General features: G+C 52.1%; 1 long non-coding RNA gene across 1 annotated transcript; it reads right to left on the reverse strand.

Moving 5' to 3' along the window:
- Positions 1-1,757: 1,757 nt before the first annotated feature.
- On the reverse strand, positions 1,758-8,927 carry LOC132070125 (uncharacterized). Its single transcript, XR_009417886.1, has 3 exons — positions 8,700-8,927; positions 3,840-3,953; positions 1,758-2,053 (listed from the first exon to the last, which is right to left on the reverse strand). It is a non-coding gene; the product is annotated as an uncharacterized LOC132070125 (long non-coding RNA).
- Between the last annotated feature and the right edge of the window lie 605 nt (positions 8,928-9,532).

Genomic DNA, 9,532 nt, shown 5'->3' on the forward strand with positions numbered 1-9,532 from the left:
AGTAGCATCCCCTCTTCCGTTTTGAGTTTCCTGAAATTAAAAAAAAAAAAAAAAATTAAGACATTTGGAGCCACAAGGGAAAAAAATAAAAATAAATAAGCTGCAGCCGATTAGCGCATTAGAGGGGAGAACATTGCTCGGGAAAGGGAAGAGGGGATTAAAAATGTCAAGGTGCAGCCCCTGCCAGGCACAGACCCACGATGAGAGGTGCAGTCTGTCCTTGCTCTGAAGCAGGAGTCTCTTGTGCAGAAGTGGCTCTCTTTGGCATAAAGTGCGTGGGCACATCGGCTGGGGAGGGCGGGGGAAAAGCCTTCAGGGACACCTTGTTGAATGTTTCTCTCCAAAATTTATTTCCCCTTCTGCTAACATTTACTTTATATTGCTTTTAGATCGGCAGTGATAAGATCTTGGCGTTAGAATCTGGCATCTTACACCCAATCTCATATATATGGGAGAATGACCTCATCAGAAGAGGACTGTGTGTATAGATAGAAAAATTTAAACATAGACTAGACACCTACATATAAATCTATATATAAAGACGTGTGTGTATTATATATATATCTATATATATATAGATATATATTTGTGTGTGTGTGTATGTGTGTGTGTGCCTTTAGCAGTACCAAAAAACTTCCCTGCCAGCCCGGCAGAGCCCAGGCAGGGCTGCTTTCCCCGCTGGGCGTTCGGAGGGGGGCGGCGCCCTCCCGGGGCAGGGCTGCACGCAGGGTGCCGGCAGCCAGCGCCGGGGCTGCCCCTGCCTGCCCGCCGCCGCCCGTGTGTGCGGGAAGGGCACCGGCTGCCGGGCACGCCGGGCGCTCTTGCTGGTGCCTGGGGCTTTGGGTTCTGGTGATGCTTTAGCGACGAAGAGTTAAAGCCAAACTTTCTTCTCCCTTGTCCCCCCCCCCCGGCCCCCGCTCCGGGATTGTTAAAAATTGAGCCTGAATTGTATAAACGCCAAGCCACGTTAAAAGTTCAGACATGTGGGGCTTTTTTCCTCTCCGTCGGGGCTTGTCTGCAGGAGGTGGAGGGGATCTTGGAGGTCTGTCCGAGCTGTGCAGGTCACTGAGGAATCAGGGGGTTCTCCCCCTTCCCCCCACCACCGCTTCTCTCTTTCTCTTTTAAGATTTTCTTTTTTCCCCTGAAAAGGCGACGATGACCTAATGGGGGGCAGTCGAAGTGGGTAGGCATTTGCCAAACGTGAGCTTGTGATGGAGGGTGCTCTCTCTCTTAGCAGGATTGAGTCTGTACTCACTTTAAAATGTAGAACGGCAGAAAAAAAAAATCCCGTATAACAAATACTGGGGGAAGAAAGGCAGTGAAGTGAGAACCTGCGAAGACTAGAGTCCCCCTGAAACTCAGGCTCACCCAAAGCTTTAGCAGGGTGTTTTGCTTCTCTCCCCAACAGTTATAGGATGAGCATCACAAGGCTATAGCACAAATAATCAGGTTCCATTCCATTTTGCATCGCTCTCTAACAAAGTTGAGATTAAAAGCCAAAATTCAAGCACAGCCCTTACAGAGCTGTCGAATAGTGCCAGTACATATGTTTCCCACTCACATGTTGAAAACTGTACCTTCAAACATAGGCTTGTTTCTGATATCTTGCATTTTTTCAACTACAAGGGGGGAAAAGCTAAACAGAACTTTTCTGAATTGTTCCTATTGTGCCCATCCATGATTGAAAAGACAGCATTACACCAGCTCTGTACCTCCAACATAAACAGGGAAAGTTTAGCAAGACAAGCTCACTGTCATACCACAATGGAGATCTTTATTTTAGACTTGGGACAGTTCAAACCAGTTTGACACTAGTATTGAGCACCACAAAGTATGTGGTTTGGAACAAACTTTCCTTCACATAGTGTGAAGTGGATTGTCAGGCTTGATGCCAGATGCTCGGTTACTTCGAGTGTCCCTTCGCTGCTTCTCTTGCAAGGCAGAGGAGAGTTTCCATTTGCAGGGACAGTGCTTTCATATCAGACCACTGCTCCATGCCCTCCGAAGTCCAGGCATGGGGTGCTAGCAGAACTATTTCTTCCTCAAAAGGATCCTAAGATGAGAAAGGGGAAAATGGATTAGAAAGCGGGAACCAGCTGGGGACTGTTCCTTTCCCTGGTAGTAGGCCTGCTCTTAAAGCACAATGTCAAGGCACTGCGGTACGCATGTGAAATGACAAAGACAGATGCTGTTTCTTCCTGAGGTCCACAGTGAGTGGAGAAAGTCAAAGGATTGTTGACTGTCTTGAGTATGGGGCCATTCTTTCAAACTGAAATGAATTGATTTTAAAAAGCAGGGACTGGCTAATGGGAAACCGGGTATGTCTGCTATATTTATATGCATCAAACCGAAATTTAAACAACTTGAGGGAATGTGGGCTGTATAAACATTTTATATATAGTAACCTTTTTGTTATTAGTTTTGGAAATACTTGGAGCTGCTTCCCTGCCACTGCTCCATACAGCTGACTAGACAGCATTCAGTCCACACTACAGTCAAACAGGAGTTGTTTGCTCAACAGCTCCAGGTTCCATTTTCAACTGGAGTACTAGTGTACACCTGGAGCTGGTCGCATAAACCCAGACAGCCTGATGTATGCAGACCCTTTCACCAAGCAGGCAGATAAAATACAAAAACTAACTGCATGACTGTAGAGTTTTGGGCTGGAGGGTCTTCTGAACAGGTTGGTGTGGTTGTTTGGACTTTTCCTCTCTCTGTGTGAGTACTCATGAGAATCCTCTGAAGCTGAGATTGGGCTCATCTCTTCACCTCCCTTCTACATTCAAAACATTACAAATATTTACCAAGTAGAAAAGATATGAGAAGTGCTGGGAATTGATCATTATTATACCCCTTCACTGACAGAAAATGGGCCCAGGATAGGAGAGATGAAATTAATCTTTCTAGAAAAAAAAAAAAAAAAAAAGTGTTGATAAAGAATTGTTCTGGAATAACATAAATTTCTTTCATCACCTGGAGCTCTCATTCAAAACAGGGGTCTCTCTGCCTGAGTGGGATATTTTTCAGAGAAATATAATAGATATTTGTTTCAGAGTCCACACTAAAGCTACAGATCAAATGCAAGGTGCAAATCTCTCCATTTGTTTCTCACTCTCACACATATGCATCCACACGCACATGCATCCACACACACATGCAAACATGCACTCCCTTCTCTTCTTAAAATAATAAGACATTCTCTCCTCAGTTCTCTTGCCTTCTCTGTTTTATGCAGATCCATATTCAGATGTGTACTAAATTTTTTTAACCCACATTGCTGATATTGTCTAGATTGTTGAGAAAATTAAACTAAACAAGGAGCTGTGTGAAATGTTGAACTTTAAATACCATCCGCTACCTTGAGAAGAAGAAAATTAGTCAATAAATGCTCAGGTTTCTACTGGTTTTAGATTATCAAAATTAAAATTATATTTTATTAGTTTCTTTGATTTTTTTATTCTGATGAGAATTCCCTCATGCTAATAAGTGGGTATTTGAAAATAGTGCCCTTTCCCTTTTGATTTGGTACTGAAGGACAGGGTTACAGTGTCTCCCCTACGTGTTAATGCTGTATAGGGATGTGTTTAATTTTATGAACGGTGTGTGTGTTTCTGTGAATACCAGGCAAGACTACTATATCACTCTCAGTAGCCCCGAAGAGGCATGTTTTACCTGAAGAACTGGGCTTGGGCTGGATGCTGCTGTTGTTCTAGGTTTGGGTTTTAATTGCCCGGCCTATTCTCTCAAGTCAATATTAATGCCATACAGCACGGCTGAGGCCAGGGCTGAGTGAGCCCCGTCATTAACAATAGCATAAACAAAGGAAGGGGACCAGTTACCTTGACATTCGATGCCCGCTTTGTTCCCAAGCTTCCAACTGCATCCTGAAGCCCATACAGGGAAGTATTGCCCTACGGGAATGAATAATCCACTCCAGCTATTGTCCCAATCTCCTGCAAAACAAAACAACACAACCAAAACAAAGATGACAACACTCCCTCGCTCCGCGAGGAGTCAGCGAATGGTTCCATCCCTTCCTGCCTTTCCCTGGCCACTCGTGTTATTGAGCTTCTCCCCACAAACGCTGCCCACTGCAGCCCACAGGTGCATCCCAATTTGCACATGCACTCCAGCCTGCTATTCCCCAGTTTTTTGGGGGCATGGGGTTGGAGGCACCTCCTCCTGTGCCAGCGCAGCCCGGCTGGGTCCCTACCGCGACCGGGCCGCGCTGGGGGAGCTCGGTTGGGTGGGCTGCCCTCCGGCCGTGCCCGCCCCCGGCCCCTCAGCGCATCTCCGTGCACCACTGTGGGGATGCGAGGGCCGAACGTGACCCTCTGTGTGTCTGTGTGCATCCCCATTGCCCTTCCAGCCTCTCCCTCGGGGCAGGTTTCCCGACCTTGCCCTCCCTGCCTGGCAGCTCCCGCTCCGTAGCCCCCTGTCTTTGGCAGAAAAGCCCGGAGGGGCCTCCCCTGCTCACGCCCAGTCGAGGGAGCTGCATGGAGTGGGAACAGCTTTTTCCTCTGACAAATAATTAAGTTCCCCGAACTCAGTTTTTCTTGCCCTTCTCCTACAGTCCCATGCTGGCCGTCGGAGCAGAGGGAGGGATGGGCAGAAGTCCCCTTAAGTTTGTGGATGGCTGATTTGACCCCCTCCTTCCCCTCACGGAGGGAGACACGGGCCAGACCACGGCAGCGCTGCCGTGGGACTTGGGGCTCGTTCCCGAGCCGGCCCCGCTTCTGAGGCAAGTTTTGCTCCCTCTCGGAGCAAAAACCTGCTCGGAGGGGCCCCAGTTCAAGCTCCAGGAACCCTGCGCCTTCACCGGGTTCTCCGGGAGAAGATGAAGGAGACTTGGTAGCACAGCCTGAGGTAGAAGGAGGCCTGAGGAGACATTTACATCGATCCCATACAGCCAAATCCATCCTCGCATGGTGCCTCTGTGTGGGGAGGGGAGAGGCATACAGCGGGTTGCGAAGGAGGTAGTTTGAACCTAAAGCCCCTGCTTCAAAGGTTAATAGCTCCCTCGTCAAACGCTGCCAAACGCTGCTGGGCCGAAGAAAGGGGAGAAGAGGGGGGGAAAAAGAGCATCAACATTGCTACAAATTTCAAAGCACTGAAAATAGCTCTGAGAAATCCCGAGGATCCTCCACCGGTGCTTTTTTATCCCCGGGACATAGGCATTAGGAAAAGCTTTTCTCGGATGTGCTTGTGAGCAAGGCCAGTGGGAGCTGCGGCTGCCTTTGGGGCGAGCCGGGTGGCGGGGAGGGGGCTGCGGGCAGCGCCTCCCCCGCCTCCCCCATCCCCCGCACCTGCAGCCTCTGCGTGCGCTGGGGACCCTGCTGCTGTCGGCTCTGCCACCATCCCCCCGGGCCGTGTCGGGAGCAATCCCACTCCCAAATCCTCCCCCAGCCCCGGCCCCCGGGCCGTGTTCCCACCGGGAGCCGCGGCGGCCGGGCAGGGGCCGGCCCCGGCAGCCCTTTATGCGCAGCGGTCAGCAGCCGGGTTGTGGGTTTGCAGCTGCATGCAAATAAATCCCCGGCAATAATCTAATGCGGGTGCTGCCCCGACGACAAAGTGCCGGCACAAACGCAAGTGCTTTTGTTTGGTTTTTACCACCTCGGTCCCGCATCCAAGGAAAATAAATAAAACTAGGGAGGGAGAGGGAGAAAGTTGGTTAATATGGGTGTTTCTTCCAACGAAGCCTGCTTTTGTGATACACGAAAACCGAAGATTTGCATCCTGCATCTCTGCGAGACCTGCAACACTACCTATCCCAGCTGGAGAGAGCGATCCCACCCGTGAGGAGCAGGAACGAGGTGTCCTGTCCACCCGATCGACCTTAGCTGTTACGTTCACAAGTGGAAAACGCATCTCTTCCCACAGTTTTAAATTAATTTTAGCTGCATTCTATATAGAACGGGGCGGGAGGGGGGGGGGGGGGGAACGCATAATTTTGTACACTATCTTCTATTGCAGGTAAAAGGGGTTTTGTTTGTTTTACTTTTCTCCAAGAAAGGTCCGTTTGCACATACAGGGTGGAGTGGTTTGCTTTTTCCCTTGCTCGTCTTAAGCAAAAGCTGAGTAGAGTCAATGGGATGATGAAGGAATAATAAAAAAAAAAAAAAGAGAGAGAGGGAGGGAGGAAAGGGGAGTCTTTGAGAAAGAGTTGGAGTGAGAGAAGGAAAAAAAAAAATCAGACCGCAAAAAAATCCCAGCAACACAATTCCAGAGAGGATGGGAGGGAATAGAGTTTCCCAATTGCCTTTCTGCGGACTGACATAAAAAAAAAAAAAAAAAAAAAAAAAAAAAAAAAAAAAAAAAAAAAAAAGTCACATTGAAGCTGAGGCGGGGGAGAGCTTTACTTTTGCGAAGCGTAAATCTCTAAGGACAAGCAGTACTTGATGATGCCTGGTGCCGCCCGGGACGGGCTCACCCCCCGCCGCGGCCGGAGGCCAAGGGGCAGGCAGGGCAAGGGTGAAGCGCCCAGCCCGGGGAGAACCTCCAGTTCTCCCTCTCTCCCGCCCCTAACTTCTGTGAGGGGGGGTCGTTATCATTGTGGAAAATCCCATCTCCCTGGCAAAAGACGGCAAGTTTGTCTGCCCTGGGGGTGCGGGCAGCCGGTGCGCGGTCCCCGGCACAGCCAGGTCGCCCCCAGCCACGGCCCGGTGCAGCTGAGGGGGTGCCCGCTCCGCTTTCGCGTTCCTGCCCCGCGGAGGGGACGCTGCCCCGCAGTCTCAGCGCTGGGCACGCACGGCCGGGCCGCCCCTGTGCCCCGCTGCCCCAACGGCGGCCCTGGGGCCTCCCCTCGGCACAGCGGCCCGGGGAGCTCCACCAGGCTCTGCCCGGCTGCCTCAGCGCCTCTCCCTGGCCTTGCTCGCCCCCAGCTCTCCCCGCTGAGCCCGCCCGGCACCCCCAGCACCCCGGTCCCGGCAGGGAATAGCCCTCCCCTCGGCTGCCCGTGTGCGCGACCCGGCTTCTCCTGCCCTCGGCCCTGCGGCCGTCCCTCTGGTCTCCCTGGCATTCACAGAGCCCGGCCCAGCTGTCGCTTGTCCCCTCGGGGAGCTATTTTCTCCTCTTCGCCCGCTTCCCTCTCCCCAGATGCTCCTGGCCGCAGTCGCCCCCCCGCGAGAGGACTCTGTGGATCCCTCGCTGCCCACCGCTGCCTCCTTGTCTCCGCCGCCGACACAAAAGCCCTGAGCAAAGCGGCCAAGCAGGGACGGCACAGCAAAGCCCACGCCCGCTGCCCTCCCCGTAATGCGAACTCCTGAGGGAAATCTCCATGCGGGGCTGCGCTCCTCAATCCTAGACCCTCTTAATCTTTGCAGCTTTTGGTAGGAGAAAGAGGAGTTTGTCACCTAAGTTGCCCTTCGCACCTTTGTGTGACCTGACGCGGGCACCGGGACAACATTACGCGGGTTTCTGCAATCCAAGAGGACATCTCTGAGCGAGGGGCCGGGAAGTCTCCGGATCACCCCCTTCCCTACATCCCATGCACAGCCTTCTCCCCCTCGTCTTTGAAACTGTGCTTGACACAGCAGCTGAAACACAATTAATTGTAACTGATTAACATGGATCAGTTTCGCCTCCAAAGCACTTTAAGTCAATTCAGCAGCCATAATAATAATTAATTCATTAATAAGTACTACTGGTGCTTCGTCACTAACGCCAAGAAAAGTTTCCCTGAGAAGTACAGGTGGCAGGGAGTGTTAAAATGAAAACATTTGCATGCAACTTTTTAACCAGAAGGGAAAGCACTTTGGTTATATTTGGAGACATGTGTCTCACACATTTCCCCCTTTTTTTGTAAACTATGTAAGAATAAACATTACAGCTCTGGGCTTTTAATTTCTCCAGATGGAATCATAAAGTACCTAGTAGATTTTTTATATATATATACTATACAATTGAGGACACATGTCTGCTTTTCCCGATGAGGACCGAGAAGCAACTTAATTTGAAGGCATAACTACTGAACCACATTTTGAATAACACACTCGAACAAGTTCACTTTAAAAGGCAGGAAACCACTAAGAGCAGAGCACTGAAAGTTGCTCCTTCCCATTTGAGCTGCAGTGGAAGCTCACAAGCCTGACCTTCGCATACGCTGTGGCGTTTCTGACACCCGTACAGAAGCACACCCGCGCGGAGGCGGCAGGGCGCCTGGCTGCGGAGGGGGCTTTTCCGAGGCACTCGCATGCCCGGAAGGCTCCCCTCGCTCTCTGTGGGCTGAAGAGGCTGCCCGGGATGCCACCCCCGGCGCGACGGAGGAGTCCTCTGATCCGCGGGTGACGTGAGAGGTCCCCTCCTGCCCCCGGCTGCAGCGAGGGCTCCGCGCACCCTCCCGGCGCCGCTCTCCGCTCCTCACACGCACACTTGCGCGCCCAGCAAAGCGCTCTCGTGCAGGACAAAAAGAGGGAGGAAGTCAGGAAACCTCACTATCTTAGGGATCCAGGCATGCTTAGAGGGGCAGGCGCCCCTAGGCTGGGCGAAAAATAATAATAGTAATAAGTTGTTTTGAATTGGTTTTTAAAATCCAAGGACAAGGTTTTTTTCCTTTTTTGTTGGGGGGGATGACTCGGGGGAAGGGGGGTGTTGGTGATGGAAATTACCAAAATACCCTACTAATCTCCCTAAATAGGCTCAGTCTCCCTCTTCCATCTCCCCAGACCCCCCCATCCCCCCTCTCCCCCTCTATGACTTACATGTGTTCAGAGCAACGCAAGGAGTTCCCAACTGGAGTCCTGGCAGAGGGTGGGTTTAAAGTGGGGATGATTTACTCCTCCAGAGCTCGGGTCCCTCGTGTGAGCCTCCAGACCCGTGTCAGCTGGGCACCGCAGACAAACAGCCTTAAATATGCATAAGGAACAGTTCGCTTTCTTAAAGGAGAACTTACCCCACCGGGAAGTTCGCAGCCCGATGGCAGGCACGGGAGGAGGGCGCGGCGGTGGCCTTTGCGCCGGGACAGCCCTAACCCCTTCCTAAGGTGATCGCCTTAGCGGCAGGGCTGGGCACAACCAGCCGCCTTTCGGCTGGGCACCGGGCGGAGAAGCGTTGTCTCATAAGTCCTGGACTTAGTGAGTTCAGGACAAGCAGTTTCATACACGGTCCTGTTCTCTCCTGTGCTCGGCCGGGATGGGTGAGGGACGGAGCCAGCACCTTGGGCAGCCTCGCTCCGGCGGAGCCCCGTGGCAGCCGCTGACAGGCTGCCCGAAACTCGCGGGGTTCTACACCGAGGGGAAACGCGGGACTACCATAAGAAAAAAAAAAGTGTTCGGGGGAAGAGTGGGACTGATCAAACACCCAGCCATCAGAACCCAAGCAGGCTGTGGACATGGCACGAGCACCTTCCTGGAAAGGAGAAATAATACAGGGAGGGATGGGAGACTACCCGTGGGTTTCGCTCAGCTCCCCGGCTGGGAACCGGCCGGCGCTTCCTGCCCGTTCCTGACAGGATGTTCTCCCGGTAGGAAGGACGGCTCCGCCACGAGCCCCCAGCTTCGCCCTGCTGGCTCCCGAGCCCCCAGCTCTGCCCTGG

This window comes from Ammospiza nelsoni, chromosome 2 (genome assembly GCF_027579445.1).
Source record: "Ammospiza nelsoni isolate bAmmNel1 chromosome 2, bAmmNel1.pri, whole genome shotgun sequence".
Taxonomy (NCBI): domain Eukaryota; kingdom Metazoa; phylum Chordata; class Aves; order Passeriformes; family Passerellidae; genus Ammospiza; species Ammospiza nelsoni.